We start from the raw sequence: 16,069 nt of genomic DNA, 5'->3' as shown, positions 1-16,069 counted from the left end.
TTCCAAGGCTTTGGGGGTGAGGACATGAGGGTAAGTCTACAAGCTTGCCTTTTGTATGTACATATGTTTATTTCATTGGTGTTAACTATATCATCCTGTGTACTTACAGGCAACAGTAGAGAGTGATCAAATACTTATTATATTTCTCAAAATTGACGGTGTTATAAGTATAATCAGGAAATGTGAGAAAATCATGAAATATAAATCAGAAAAAAGTAAGGAGATGCAAACAATAATTTGTCAGTGAAAAAGGCAACAGTCGCTGCACGTGTATGTCCGCCTGGTAACAAATAAATACATGGTACGTGTATAAAAGGCTACAGAAACAACCTTAGAAACCTAAAATCTTAAATCTGCATATATTTTCCCACAATCAGACACTCTAACACCCAGGAAATGAATAAATATTGAGACATACAATGCAGCAATCTCCGGCTTGCATGTGACGCGGTAGCTACAGTATGTGCGTAAGCGGGAGGCAGGGGGGTGGAAGGAAGAGTGGAGGATGGAGGGTGGGAGGTAGAGGGATGGGGGATCGGTTGGAGGCAGGAGGGTGGAGGATGTAGGGGGTGGGGGATTGGAGGGAGAGTGGAGGGTGGAAGGGTGGGAGGTAGAGGGGTGGGGGATCTGTGGGAGGTAGGGGGGTGGAGGAAGGGAGATATGAAAGGGAGGAAGGAGTTGAGAGCTATGTATCCTCCAGAGCAGTAAAAATATATTGCAAACAATATTCTTTTGCTAATGAACTGCCTGATACCAAAATAGTAAAAAATATTGCCAGATCAACAGTATAATAGAACCAATACGTGCAACCCAACCCCCCTCCATGATTAGCTCTTCCCAGACTGTGTAAACTAAAATATTGTGATCTACACATGCATGGTAGAAGCAGAGGGATCTGGGGAGCGGCTTGTATCCTTATTTCATTCACCATCCTCAAGCAACAGTTTTCATTCATGCCCAAATATGCTGCCACGGGAGTGGCTAGGAGACCCCTACCGAGAAAGCCACTATAGTGGCCAAGAGACCTGAAAGGGTTAATATTCTTTTGTTTATCATTTAATAGCTTCAAGAATGATAAACTTTGAATCAGTTCCATAAAACAAGATAATCAGTTGCAATATGCCGAACAAATTGCTATGGAAGAGGTGTTACAATATCTCCAGATCCACTTCGAATACAACCAATAGCTCATATTTACAATTAAACTTACGATGAAATTTATGTAAGATTTTTAACAGAAAAAGGCAGTGAAAAAGAGTGCACAGAATTAACATTTTTCTTGGCTGTTTTTGCTAACACACACACACACACACATACACACACACACATACACACACACACACACACACACACCTTAGTGGCGAAGGGTAATGATCTTAAATCTGTTAGTGAACCGATCTTAAGGTTGCAATTGATTTCACATAATTTCGCATCATCATTTAACCCTTAAATCCTGTCGTATATTCTCTGTCTGTTGCCTTCAGACGGTTTTATTCAGTGAAGGGATTAATGAAAGGTAAGTCTTACTCCTACAAATGAGAAAGCCTGTCCTGAACTAAACAAAATCGCCTGGAAGTAGAAAAAAAAAATGTTCCATCGGACTGTAGGAGTCCAACTAGCTGTTACCGAGGAAAAAAGAAAAAAGGTGGGAAATTACCCTACAATGATCATATATCATCAAGGGAAGAAAATATACATGTTTCTAGTCTGCCTCCACAAAATGTAGTTTTCTCCTCACGGCTTTATACGTGTAGGATTACAATTGACTTTCGTTATGCATGTTTGCTCTCCACGTCATAAGTATACCACTGCGAATCATGAAGGAGGTTCAGTTGCCATAAGGGAAACATATGTTCCTTTCATATCCTTTCAACTCCCTCCCTACTTTATTACAGGAAACAAAAATATCATTATAACCATTTTGCCAACTCATACATACAGTAGGTCAGACCACTGAGTTCCGCATCCCCAGAAAAAAAAAAAAAAAAAAGAATGTGAGGGAAACGACAGTCACGAGCTATAATCATAAACTACAGTAGCTAACAAACAATGTAAATGGGGAGTGTGTCGTCCTGTCTCGGTTACCTCCCTTTCCTTGGGGGAAGCAGCCTAGGTATATAGATAGATAGATACAGTAGCTACCGATACACTTCTTCATTTTCTTTGATATTTTGTTCTAACGAAAACGAGTTAACACATCCATAACTAATATAATTACAATTACATTCTTGTTTGTTATCCAGTTTGCTGATGGATACCTTTCATCGATTAGGTATTTTATTCCGTGAACGTGCTCGTGAACTTTTTTTTTTTTCTGCATACACCATAAAAGCTAAAACGTTTTAGATCAAAGCTAAGACAAAATGCTAGGACACGATTGATAAGGGCGAGAACAGGTACGACGTTGATGACCTGGTTGCCTTTGAGGTTAGAACGATACAGACTACAGACATCAAGCCTACAGCATTCGAAGTCAAAGCTAGGAGGACAAGAGGCTAGGACACAACTACGGAAGACTAGGACAGGTATGACCTTGATCTCCTGGTAGCCCCTGAACTTGACGAAATAGCCTCCCAGCTGCTCGAGAACCTCTTTAGTAGCCTGGGATATGTGCACCTTCATGGCTGTTGGTGGGAAGAATGTGAAAGCTTGTGGTCTGAAATGTACCTGATCCTCATGAGAATTAAGGTCGTACTCTAGGTGGCATAGGAGGCAACGTAGCACCCCTCCTTTAGCACTTTATTTTGCTTTTCACTGCTTTTTGTCCTTTCACTTGTATGATATGTTCATCATTTTAGTATGGATATAGCTTACATCAGTACCATACAAGAGGATTCAAAGGTGTAAAATGCAGAATATTGCTAAGGGAGGGGTGTTGCCAAACTTTCAAAATCAATAACTAGAATGATAACGTAGTGTTTACTTTTGCCTTCTCATCTCTTACTCATGATTTCTCACCTTTCTCTCTTACTAGCTGGCAAAAGGTATATTTATCTCACTCAAAATCGTATGCATTGAGCTTAAAATACAAAGCAGACGGCACAAGCCCTCCATTACTGATAAGCAGTTGTGGAGCATTTAAGTTTGCTGAAATTGATCAGAATGCATCCCACAGAAGAGAGTGCACTCAACAGTAATAAAGGCAAACCACCTTATACTCTGTTGATGTGCTTCCGAAATTATTTACAAATAATGGTGATTTGCCTTACATGTTGCGATTTATGTAGTATGAATGCAACAGTCAATTAGAGTATTACAACCGTATCAGTAAACTGAATGGGCTAAGGTGTAAACAATATCCTAACTTTTTATTATCACTCGTGGAAGACCCGCGACTGTTGAATGTGTCGGTCAGTCTTCTTCCACATTGAAGAGTGCAATCAGAATCGATACTGGAAGGTCAGACATCTATTCTTCTCATATACTTGATCGTCAAAAACTGGGGGCTTGTCTTCAAATACTCACTCTCATTTATAATAATACGTCACCTACGGCCTACCAGTCAAGTCCTCACAGTTACCCAGCTCTAAAGCATGCAACCTTACTTCTCATTAGTCAGCTCTTCAGCTTTTGCTCTTGAAGCGTTCTGTCGTCGTGAATTTATTACTGGTTCAGTCATTCTTTCAAAACACAATTTTGTCATTAGCAGCCTCTGACGTAAGAAGCCTTTTCATGATTTTCCTTACAAGGCAAAATATATATTTAAACTAAAAAATTTTACTTAAGAATCAAACTGGCAGACATTGGGACCCCGGGAGTAAGTTTTTTTTTTTTTTTTTTTTTTCCAGGCATAAACAGCTGTCGTCGATCAGTAACTAAACAGCACAAAAACCTTCGGTATGTTAGTTGAATAATAAACATTAAAGGATAATCACGGCACTGACCTTCCCCAGTGCTCTCCATCCTACTGGCCACATTAACCGTGTCGCCGAAGAGACAATAACGAGGCATCCTTGTCCCCACAACACCTGTCAACACACAGCACCATCACTCTCACTTTTACTGTTGAACAGTGTTCATCATAAGGTCATACTGACAAACATGCCGTTAATTATAATGTCATTTTCCAAAAGACTAATAATTAAATCTGTTACATTAATTTTCATTAATGGCTATATACAGAGAAGATAATAATTGCTGAATCCACATGATTTGTATTTTGAAAATTAAATGATGTATCCTGATCTCTTTATACGACTGTAATGTAGATGGGAAGCAGGGTAAGGTAGAAGGATGCAAAAAAGATAGTAGGACGAGACGAGGCAAGGAAAAGTGAATCATACCAAGGCTGAGTGAGACATTCTGAAGCAGAGGAAGACAGGATAAAGCTGAGTGAAAACAGAAAAAAAATCAGGAGCTTGGATGAAGCAGACTAAAGAAGAATAAAAATAGATCTCCAGCAAAACAGGCCTCTGAGTTGATGGCTACCCGGATGAAGAGAGGCAGAACAAAGGATGGAAGGACAAGTATACATAAAATCGAACAGGTAGAAGATGGTAGAAGAAGGCAGAGGATGGCGGAGCAAGGCAGAGGCTGGAAGGACGAGGCAGAAGGTGGCAAGTCGAGGCAGAGGGTGGCAGGACGAGGCAAGAGTGACAGGACAAGGCAGAGGGATGGCAAGACAAGGCAGAGGGAAAAAGGACAAGGCAGAGGGAGGTATGGCAAAGGATGGTAGGACAAGGCAGCGTGTCAAGAGGAGGCAAAGGGTGGCATGACAAATCAGAGAACAGCAGGCTAAGTCAGAGGGTGGTAGAACAAGGCAGAGGGAAACAGGACAATGTAGAAGAAGGCAGGGCAGGCTAGATGGGGGCAGGGCGAGGCCGAGGCAGAATGAGGCAAGACAAGGCAGAGGGGGGCAGTTCAAAGAAGAAAGAGGAAGGCAGGTCAAGGAAGAAGGAGGCAAGACAAGGCAGAGGGAGGCCGAACAAGCCATATGATGGCAGAACAAGGCAAAAAAAAAGGAAGGAGGGAAGCATTTTGAAAGTCAGCGTGAAATGGACAAAGGCAGATCAAAGAAGCGTGAAGCAGAATAAGCAGAATGAAGTTACCAGCAACACACGGCCCTGAATTGATGCCGGCCCTGATGAGGAGTGACTTGTCGGGTCGGTGGGGTATCTCGAAGGTCTTGACCCCCATCGATCAGGTCCAGGGCCATGTCATACAGCTCACCGGCGTGACGCAACCCTGCAACACCAGTTAAATACAATGCAATAACACGCTTCATGTAATGTAGTCACTCTTGCTACACCACTCTTAACATCACATTTTTGCAGCATCATATTTTTTGCATCATACTATAGCAACATCATATTCTTCCAGCGTCATATTCTTACAACATATTATAACATCATTTTATGGCAACATACTGGCTTACGACCTTATATTTTTGCCATATCAAAAGATGTCTTGTGACATCTTACACGACAATATCATAAGCTTGCAGCTGTCAGGACTCCGTATTATAGTTACAAATCATAATAGATCTATCTATCTATCTATATACATAGGCTGCTTCCCCCAAGGAAAGGGAGGTAGCCGAGACAGGACGACACACTCCCCATTTACTCATCCATTCAAATACATTCATTCGCATCTTAGCCCCAAAGAGGAGAACGGACAGATCCTCACCGCACCACACCGCACAAGGGTCAACTGCGCAATGCAATCAGTGACATCCGCAGCAGGGCCCGACAGCAGAGCTGGTTTACCCCGTGCCACATCATAACAGACCCATCCCCTTACCCGCACCTGACCTGACTAGCTGATCAGACCAAATGAGGGAGAATATCCCTTCAGGGCTGCGTCATCATTTATTCATTCACAATTTCTCTCCATTTATTTCTGTCACGCACAGCCACTCTTCCTTGCTCAACAGACATCCCTCTTACATCCAGCGCTCTCTTCACACTGTCCATCCATCCTATTCGTGGTCTTCCTCTCAGCCTTACACCTCTCACATCAGATCTAGTTATCTTTTTCACCAATCGCTCATTATCCATTCTCTCCATATGCCCAAGCCATCGCAACACCCTCTGCTCAACTCTACCAGCCAGCTCCCGAACAACTCCAGTTCTCCTTCGCACTTCATCATTTCGCACTCGATCCATACGTGTCACTCCACACATACTCCTCAGACATCTCATCTCCATTACATTCAAACTTTTCCTTTCTGCTACACCCATATTCCATGTTTCAGCCCCATATAATGCAGTCGGTACTACAACACCCTCATACAGCCTTCTCTTTACATCCATTCTAAGCGAACGACATCTAAACACTTTTTTCATTCCTCCCAGCACCTTTCCTACTTTATTTATTCTAAACTTCACTTCTGCATCTATTCTTCCACCCACAGCAACATGTGACCCTAGATATTTAAAACACTCTACCTCCTCAAGCAACTCGCCATTCAAAACTATATTCATCCCCCTACCATCTACCAACCTCGTACACTTCATCACTTTACTCTTATTCTCATTTACTTTCAATTTCCTCCTTTCACACACCCTTCCAAACTCGTCTACCAACTGTCTCAACCTCTCCTCTGAATCAGCCACCAGTGCAGTATCATCTGCAAACAGCAGCTGCTTCAGATTCCACTCTCCACCATCAACATTCACCAGACTCAGACCTCCACCTAAAACTCTTGCATTCAACTCCCTTACAACACCATCCATGTAAATATTAAACAACCAAGGCTACATCACACATCCCTGTCGAAGCCCCATTGTCACGGGAAACCAATCACTCACAGCATTTCCCACTCTTACACACGCTCTACTATTAACATAAAAACTTTTCTCCCTTTTTAGTAACCTACCATCAAGTCCATACAATATTAAAACAGTCCACAAAGCCTCCCTATCAATTCTATCATACGCTTTCTCTAAATCCATGAATGCCCAAAACACATCCTTGCCTTTCGCTAAATACTTTTCACACACTTGTCTCACAGCAAACACCTGATCCACGCATCCCCTCCCTCTCCTAAAGCCACATTGCTCATCACCAATCACTCCCTCTGTACCCTCTCTAACTCTCATAATTAACACTCTACCATAAACCTTACCTACAACACTCAACAGACTTATACCCCTAAAGCTAGTACATTCATACTTATCACCCTTGCCTTTATACAACGGGACCACACAAGCACTTGCCCAGTCAATTGGCACCATACCTTTCACAATAGATAGATAGATAAATAGATAGATAGACAGACAGATAGAAGCAGCAAGTCAGAGGATGAGAAGGTATTGTGTCTGCAAGAATCGAGAAATGCTAAACATGTTTACACACTCTAACTCAAGGAATGCTTGATAGGCACACGACAGCGCCTCGTGACCATGCACACACATACACATACTGACACACAGGCTTCTAGAACATTTCAACAACAGTGTAACACACATGACACGACCCCTGCTACACCAGAATTTAGGAAGCAGAGCTCAGAAGGAGACAGGCCATAGAACCGACAGGTAGTAGGGAGATGGAGCCTAGCAACATGGGCGAAAGAGAGAGAGAGAGAGAGAGAGAGACTGGAAGGTAGCTCGCGGGACTCTATACTTCACTCGTGTGTGAGAGACTTTGTAATATTTCCAAGACAAATAAAAATAGTCCCATATTCATCGTTACCTCTCCTGTCATTGCATGACAAAAAGGTAACGAAGATTATCTACTTACAAAACTACTCAAGTATAACAACCGCTCGTCCACAAGTCTAATATCTGTATAACTGATCTACAAATCTTTACTACATGTTTTTACAAAGTTATTGTGAGACAGCAACAGGCCGTACCCCTCAACCCCTGCAAATTCAACATCATACTCTGTTCTCGGTGACAGACTTAAAACAATTCCATTTTGTATGAAGCAATCTTTCGTGTATCCAATATTATCCAAGTGTACATCTCACTCTTCAGTCCCTTTTTCATGGCTAGTAACTTTTGTACTTAGGCTTTTGACTTGTTTAATGGTGATGATGATGATGATGATATTACTGAAGATGAGGAAAATGACGATGAAGAAGATGACGATGCTGATGAAGGAAACAGTGACGACGAAAACGACTCTGTACTAAGAAAAAAAATAGATATACAAATACAGACGACTATGAAAAAAGAAAAAACGTATACATACCACTGGGGTGAGGGAGTCCAGACACGACCATGTACGCGTCCCCGATGGTCTCCACCTTGTACACGTCGTAGTTGCCAATGCGAGAGTCGAACATGTTGTCGAGTTTGTTTAGTAAGGTCACTACCTGGGGGGAAGAGAGAGAGAGAGAGAGAGAGAGAGAGATTGTTATAAATACTTAAACCTACATTTCAGTCTTTTGAAATTACACATAGCCATAGCACTTTCGCACTTACCTCGCGTAGGCATCAGTTAACTGCACGGGACAGTCTGATATGGTATATTTGCATGCCTGCTATTGATGGGTCTGCTCTGCCAGACAAGCGGGGGTTAACGGCAGCAACAACAACATTATGTACCCTGCACACGCTCGCCCAGAACACTTGCGCTATTTCAGTAATTATTAATTTTAAGTGTGCAATCGTGCTACTGACTTATTTGTTCAGTGCTTCATTTCGTCATTCCACAAATCTACTCTTAAGCATTTTCATACATAGTCATCCTACAGATGTACTCTTACCAGTACATTGTTAAAGACTTCACGCGAAAACTACTGGTGCGATTTTGACTAAAATTACAGGGATGAAGGGCTATGACCTTCTGATCACCTGATTAAATTTTACGCCAAATTAGGCAAAGGCCCACGCTGTAGACACAAAAAACGTAAAAAAAAAAAAAAAAAAAGTAAAAAATCGTTTTCCGCCATGACTCTTTTCAAAATCGTCATATCGCCATGAAACCAAAACCCAAAGGTGCATCTTTCAAATCTGCATCCTATAACATGCCTCATTACATCAGGGGGGTCACCCCCCAGTTAGTGGTAGGAGGCCAGTGTCAGGTGGGTCGGGCCAAAAATTTCAAATGGGCATAGAATCGTCAATTTTCACCCGATTTACTCCAAATTTGATATGTGAATAGATATCCTGTTGTGTTTATACGTCAGCACTAATATGACTGCCGAGGACCGGTTTGCTACGCCTTGGCACCGCTTCTTGGTATTTTTATTAATATGAACTTATGGTGATGAAGTGACTAGAAAACGTATGCAGATGAGAAAGCATAAAGCCCATTACATATTTGTGATGGGAGACTTCGGTGCCAAACTAAGCAAGATAAGGGTAGGAGGGACAGCAGTGGCGACATTGGAATGTGTGTTTAGAATGCAAAAAGTGAATTGTTAGCTAAATTTACGAAAAGTGGCAATTTTAGGGTGAATGTTTTCTCTTTAACTTTATTGTAATATGGCTCCCATGAGTTGCATATAGGTTTTTTGGTACCTGAAAAAAAAAAAAAAAAAAAAGGAAAAATTAAATGCCAAGAACTCAGGCTCCGCGCTGTCGACCCAAAGTGTCGATTGGTCTGCCAAACCTAGTGCAAGGACTCGCTAAACAACCTCCATGACCTTGCAGACCAAATCAGTTCCTCGTCCCTTCATACTGTATCAGGGACAAAGATTGGCTGAAATCCGTTGAGGGGTCCAGGACATATCCCACAAGGATAAACTAAGTCAATCCCTTTATAACCTTGACCTTTGCCCCCTTGATCTTGCTGAACTAAACAGTTCAACGTCCCTTCATATTGTATCCCTGACAACAGTTTGGTCGAAATCCAGAGGGCTTCTGGAGATATCACACCCAGAAGGATAAATTAAGTTGACCCCAAATGACATAGTCTTTTGACCCCTTTACTTAGCTGACATAATCATTTAACCGTCTCCTCAAATTGCATCACTGACAAAAGTTTGGTGGAAATCCGTCAATGGGTTCAGAAGATATTGCGCCTACAAGAGTGTTGCGGATGTACGGACTCATACATCCATGCACGCACAGACGTACAGACCAATCACTTAATGCCTCCTCCACCATAGGTAGGCGGAGGCATAATGATGATTTGGTTTCGAATCCTTTGACTTCAGTGCGAACAGTACAGCTTGATCCATCCATCCATCCATGCATCATCCAATCCTACGTTGCCCCATGAAGAGCGTAGGAGCCCGGGGCTAGTCAATTTGGTCCTGACATTTAAGATGAGAGTGACCAGCGTCAATCATCCCTGAGTGGCATTATGTGAGCAATAACCACAACCATCAATTGGATATAAACCTTCATCGGCTCAATCTGATTGCAAAGCCGTAGTTACCCATTTAACCACCAGGCAGCATAAGTTGGTTATATGGTTACCACCCCGCGTAGTAAATGGTTTCCTGGTGTACAGGAAACCATTCGGCTTGTCACTCAGTGTAGAGTCACCCATAGGCAGAAGAAACAGGAAAGAATGAAGGAAAGAAAGGCAGAAGAGGGAGTGTAAAGTCACGCGTAGACAGAAGGACGAGGAAGGAAGGAAGTAAACAAAGACAAGAGGAAGGAAGGTATGGAGAGAGGAGAGGAAAGGGCAGACATCCTAGAGCAGCACTACGTCGAGTGAGTGAATGGTGAGCGCCCCCACCTACCACTATAGCAAAAAATAATACCTTATCTGTTTGTAGACGGAGTTCTTTATCAGAAAAGCTTATCTTAAAAATGCTCTCGTGACACCGACTGTTTGTGATATAATGTGTGTGTGTGTGTGTGTGTGTGTGTGTGTGTGTGTGTGTGTGTGTGTGTGTGATTAGTTCCGACAGTGAGGTTGTTTCCGGCCGCAAAATTAGTTCTGATAGTGATATTAGTTCCGGCCGTGAGACATGCTCCGATTGTGAGTTTGCTTCATACTTTGAGATTAGCTTCGACGTCGAGAACAGTTCCTGCCGTGATAATGGTTCTAACCTTGATAGTAGGTCCACCCGCGAGATTAGTTCCGGCCATGAAATTAGTTCGATGGTGAGATTAGTTTCGATCGCTAGATTAGTTCTGATCGTGATATTAGTTTCTGCCATTAGATTAGTCCTGACCATGAGATTAGTACCGATCGTGTGATTAGTTCCGACCGTGAGATTATTTCCGGTCAAGGCCAGAGTGATAGGGAATCGATTCGTTTGTGGCCACCCCTTCCAGAAATAAAACAATAGACAGTTAAGGTTATAGATAGGCTGACAGATAGACAGACAGACAGATCGATCGATCCACAGATAGATAGATAAACAGATACGCAGTTCCTGTCAGATATCCCTTGTTTGTCGTGTCACTCATAATCAAAACATTATTTCCAGCTTAAAGGCATTAGAAACAGTAAGCGAGATAACTCTGCGTGAAAGTTTATAATAATTGCCAAAGGGAGAGACTTTACGAATAAATGAATAATAATATAGAAATTAAAAAGTCAGATAGACAGACAGATAGAGAGAGAGAGAGAGGGAGAGAGAGAATAATTAGAAATCTCGTAAAAAAAATATTAAGGATATTAATGAACCGAAGTGGGCAAATTGGACACGCTGCCATAAGGCGATAAAGCCCTGTATTCTCGTCTATCAAGGAGGCTTCATAGCACTTCTTCCTGACTGGCTAATTCCGTATCTGGTACGTTAATATACTCTTGCATGCCATTTATGTATTCCATATTGGTATGAAAGAGATGTAGATAGGTTGCATAAGATACTGCTGTAGTCAAGATAATGTGCTAAGGAAGAGATGCTATAAAGCCTCCTAAGCCATCGAGAATACAACACAAAGTCGTGTGTTGCAATCTGTATATAGTTGCTACTTGCCAGCTTAGCGTTTTTCTTTTTGTTTTCGCTTGTTTCAGGGATAGGAGCTTTGTTCTGGTAGCCGTCACTTAGCTGCAGGATATCTATGGATATTTTCCAGACCTTTATTGATTGGCGATATCCTAAAGATTATTATATTCTTTTTCCGACGATTTACTAGTGGGTCTTATCATGGTAACATTCTAGCGTTTCTGGAGCAAGTTTAGCTGTATTACGAACTTAGCTGAGGTTGGCAAGTCCAGTGTTGTCTCACTATCTGTAGCCGGCAGTGCGTAGCTAGGTGTCAGGTGTGTGTAGGTTTGGGCTGCAGTTCCACCAGTGTGTATATACAGCCGTGGTGCGCAGTGCCAAAGGTAGGTGTTGGGGTGGACGTTGTGTCTCGGTCGGTTTGATATTGGCCCCATGTTCCGGGGGACGTTTTATTCATGAGGTCGAGTCCCACTATGTGCCACTGAGTTTGTGGATTAAACGCATAAACTAGTTTCAATTTGCATTAAACATGAAAACCATATCTCCACCCTATCACTGCCTTCGACCACTATCTTCTGTTTCACCGGCTGTGTCTTGTATCTGTCCTATACTACTAGCCTTCACCGTATCACTGTCTGCTACCACTGTTTCCTGTTTCACTCCTCCTAGCCTCCTATGATTTCACATTAAGTGTGAAAACCGTATGATTCTCTGCGTTGTCGGCATAAACAGGAGAGGTGTTCCCATAGTTTGCGGTGTTACTTTAACCTCGATGACTTAATTCTCGAGAAAGCTAGTGTTTGTTCACACTGACTTGGCCTTAAATTCCAATCTCATCTCGTTATCCTGAATACTGAGATTCGGCAAAAGATTAGCACAAGAATATGATGTTAGTCACGAAGGGATGCTATGGAAAGGATGAAGAGAAGCTGCATTGTCTTTTTGAGCCACTCTGCTACATGAAGTAAGATGCTAAAATGCGAAAATCTGGGCCAAGTTGAAGTGAATGAACCATAGTATTTTACTGTATTCCGCGTAACTTCAGACTATTTTATTTAGTTAAGTGAGTCATGGGAGCTCGAGATTTAATATTACAACAGTTAACCTTCTCATGGTAGGAACAGCTCTGGTATTTTATGTCAACGCCAGACATTCATTCAAGTGTCAAAGTGTCAGGACTCCATATTATAATTATAAATCATAATAAATAGATAGATAGATAGATAGATAGATAGACAGACAGATAGAAGCAGCAGGTCAGGGGATGAGATAGGTATTGTGTCTGCAAATCGAGCAATGCTAATCATGCTTACACACTCTAACTTAAGGAATGCTTGATAGGCACACGACAGCGCCTCGTGACCATACACACACATACACACATACACACAGGCTTCTAGAACATTTCAACAACAGTGTAACACACGTGACACGACCCCTTCTACACCAGAATTTAGGAAGCAGAGCTCAGAAGGAGGTTAGCTATAGAACCGACAGGTAGTGGAGAGAGTGAATAAGAAGAGGGGTCCAACTAGACTTACTTAGTATATTATGTCTCTGTAATACATACGCTGCTCAACTTAAGACTTTCTCTGAAGATAATAAATCAAGATTAACTCCCTGTATTCATCTTTAACTCCTACTGCTATTCAATTATCAAAATAATAATAAAAACTCAAGACTCACCTATTACAAGAACAGAGTCACATTGGTGGCAGCAAGTCCAAAATTCATATAGGAGGCATGTTGGGAAATGAGTGTATCTTGATACCAGCTGTATGTGAGGATCAAATCGTTTCCTTATTTTTAGACACAGGGTCTCCAGTGAACTTAATAACACAAGAAGAAATAAATAGAACGTTTAAAAATAAGAAGAAAGTAACTTTTCTGGAAGAAGCTGATTCAGATTTATATACAATAGATGGAAAAAAAAAAATCACAGTAAAAGGTATGATAAAGTTAAATAAATATCAGTTTCACAGAGACTACAAGACCAATCTCTGCCTTTTTCTATATCGTTGAAAACTTAGCAATTAAAGCTCATATGTTACTGGGCTTAAGATGCAGGAGAGCAGAGAACATAACGTTACTCCCACAAATGAATGGAATAGACTTTGACAATGAATTCATAGAGGAAATACCATCAGAGCCCTCACCGATTAGTAAAAGAGAACCAAAAAGAATTGGTAATATTAAAAGTTTAAACAAACATACACAAACAGATGAGTGTATAGATCCACTCACACCACCAGCCCCAGCCTCCATAATTAGAGACCCAGGTAACAGTACTGATTTATCAGTTTTTCCCGCCCATCTCACCAGTGACGTAGTTATACCACCTAATTCCTATATGAAAGTGACCATAAAGAGCAAATTACGGAATAATACTGTTCTTGTCTTAGAAGAATTATGTAAAGTAAAGGGATTGTGAGTAGAAAACGCATTATGTCAGATGAACGACGAAGGGCAAACTCAGATATTCATAATTAATCACATGAATGGGGAAGTACAGTTGAAAAAGGAGACTTGCATAGTTAATATTGAAAAATGTCCCGCCCCTGTGAAGGAAATAGTTATAGCTGGAGTGACAAGTGAGATAAAATCTACGGATAGAGAAAGCATAAAAGATAATTTAATTCACTCAAGTGAATTTGATGGAGAAAATGATTTGTTAACCTTGCTGGAAACACACAGGGACACCGTAGCATTACCCGGAGAACAATTAGGGTGTACTAACCTGATTAATCACAAGATTAATGTGCACCCAGAAACACCACCAATTTTCTTACCAGCCTACCGCATCCCACAATCTCAACGTACACTTGCAAATCAGTATGTCGATAAAATGTTAAAACTTGGAATTATTGAACCTTCAGTCTCCCCGTGGAATGCCCCATTATTCTTCGTGCCCAAACGAAATGGAGAAATGCGTGCGGTAGTAGATTACCGTAAACTAAATCACTCAATCCCAGACCGATTTCCCATGCCATTGCTAAGCGAAGTTCTACAGAATATTGGACCGGAAAATAATGTATTTTCCACAATCGATCTACTAAATGGTTATTACCAAATACCGGTTGAACAGGAGTCACGTAAATACACTGCCTTTTCCACAAATAGAGGCCACTACCAATATACAAGGATGCCGATGGGACTGAGGACAGCCCCAGGCACATTCCAGTGTCTTATGAATTACGTATTGTCCGGAATTTTAGGACAAGAATATTTGTTTATCTTGACGATATTATAATCGCAACGAAAAATATTACAGAACATCTCAAGAAATTAGACTTACTCTTACAAAAGCTTTGTGATGCTGGTTTAAAAATTAAGCTTTCTAAATGCAAATTTTGCTTTAAGGAAATAAATTTCTTAGGCCACAAATTAAATTCTAATGGTATTCACACCACTGATGACAAAATACAGGCAGAGAGATTTTCCTGAACCCTCTACGACTGACGAAGTTAGACAATTTTTAGGTCTAGTTGGGTACTATAGGTCATTCGTACCACAATTCTCTCATATAGCCTTTCCTCTGTTCCAACTACTCAAAAAAGATGCTATATTCCAATGGGAAGAAGAACAAAAACAAGCATTTAACAATCTAAAAATTAAACTAACAAATGCACCTTGTTTGGCATATCCGGATTTCGCAAAATCATTTATCTGTACAGACGCATCAGTTAAAGGATTAGGGGCTGTACTGATGCAGGAAGATAAAAGAGGAAAGAATCAACCAATTGCATTTGCCAGCAGACAAACAAAAGGTGCAGAGAAAAATTATTGCACTACAGACTTAGAGGCATTTACAGTGGTTTTTGCATTACAAAAGTTTCGAGATTTGGTATATGGTTACGAAGTACACTTATTCACCGACCATAAACCACTAGTGGGTATGTTTAAAGAAAAACTCCTCTCTGGGAGGAGAGCAAGATGGAAATGTACAGTTGAAAACTACAATGTACAAATTCATTATATACAAGGTAAAATCAACATAGTAGCCGACGCATTATCTAGGAACCCGAACACAATTCAGGTCGCGGCATTAGATCTCAAAGGAAATATCCCAAACCACGATGATATCGCAAAAGCACAAAGACTTGACCCAATATGGTCTAAAGTTATATACAAGTTAGAAAGTGGAGATGACATACAATTACCAAAACTGCATGTACCACTCGAACAATTCACAACAGTCAATAATAATTTATACAAGATAAACCCGAAACAACCAAAACGCCAAAGAAATACTAACCAGTTGGTAGTGCCTAATGACATGATACCCCAAGTATTACGAATGAAAGAGTGGAGACAAAAAGG

General features: G+C 41.1%; 1 pseudogene; it reads right to left on the bottom strand.

The window, feature by feature from the left end:
* Nucleotides 1–1,772: 1,772 nt before the first annotated feature.
* Nucleotides 1,773–12,183, bottom strand: LOC145398985 (atrial natriuretic peptide receptor 1-like; annotated as a pseudogene).
* Nucleotides 12,184–16,069: the final 3,886 nt, after the last annotated feature.

Source organism: Coenobita brevimanus, chromosome 47 (genome assembly GCF_032717465.1).
Source record: "Coenobita brevimanus isolate Jiangsu-jjx chromosome 47, ASM3271746v2, whole genome shotgun sequence".
Classification (NCBI taxonomy): domain Eukaryota; kingdom Metazoa; phylum Arthropoda; class Malacostraca; order Decapoda; family Coenobitidae; genus Coenobita; species Coenobita brevimanus.
This window is presented reverse-complemented; position numbering and strand designations above follow the sequence as displayed.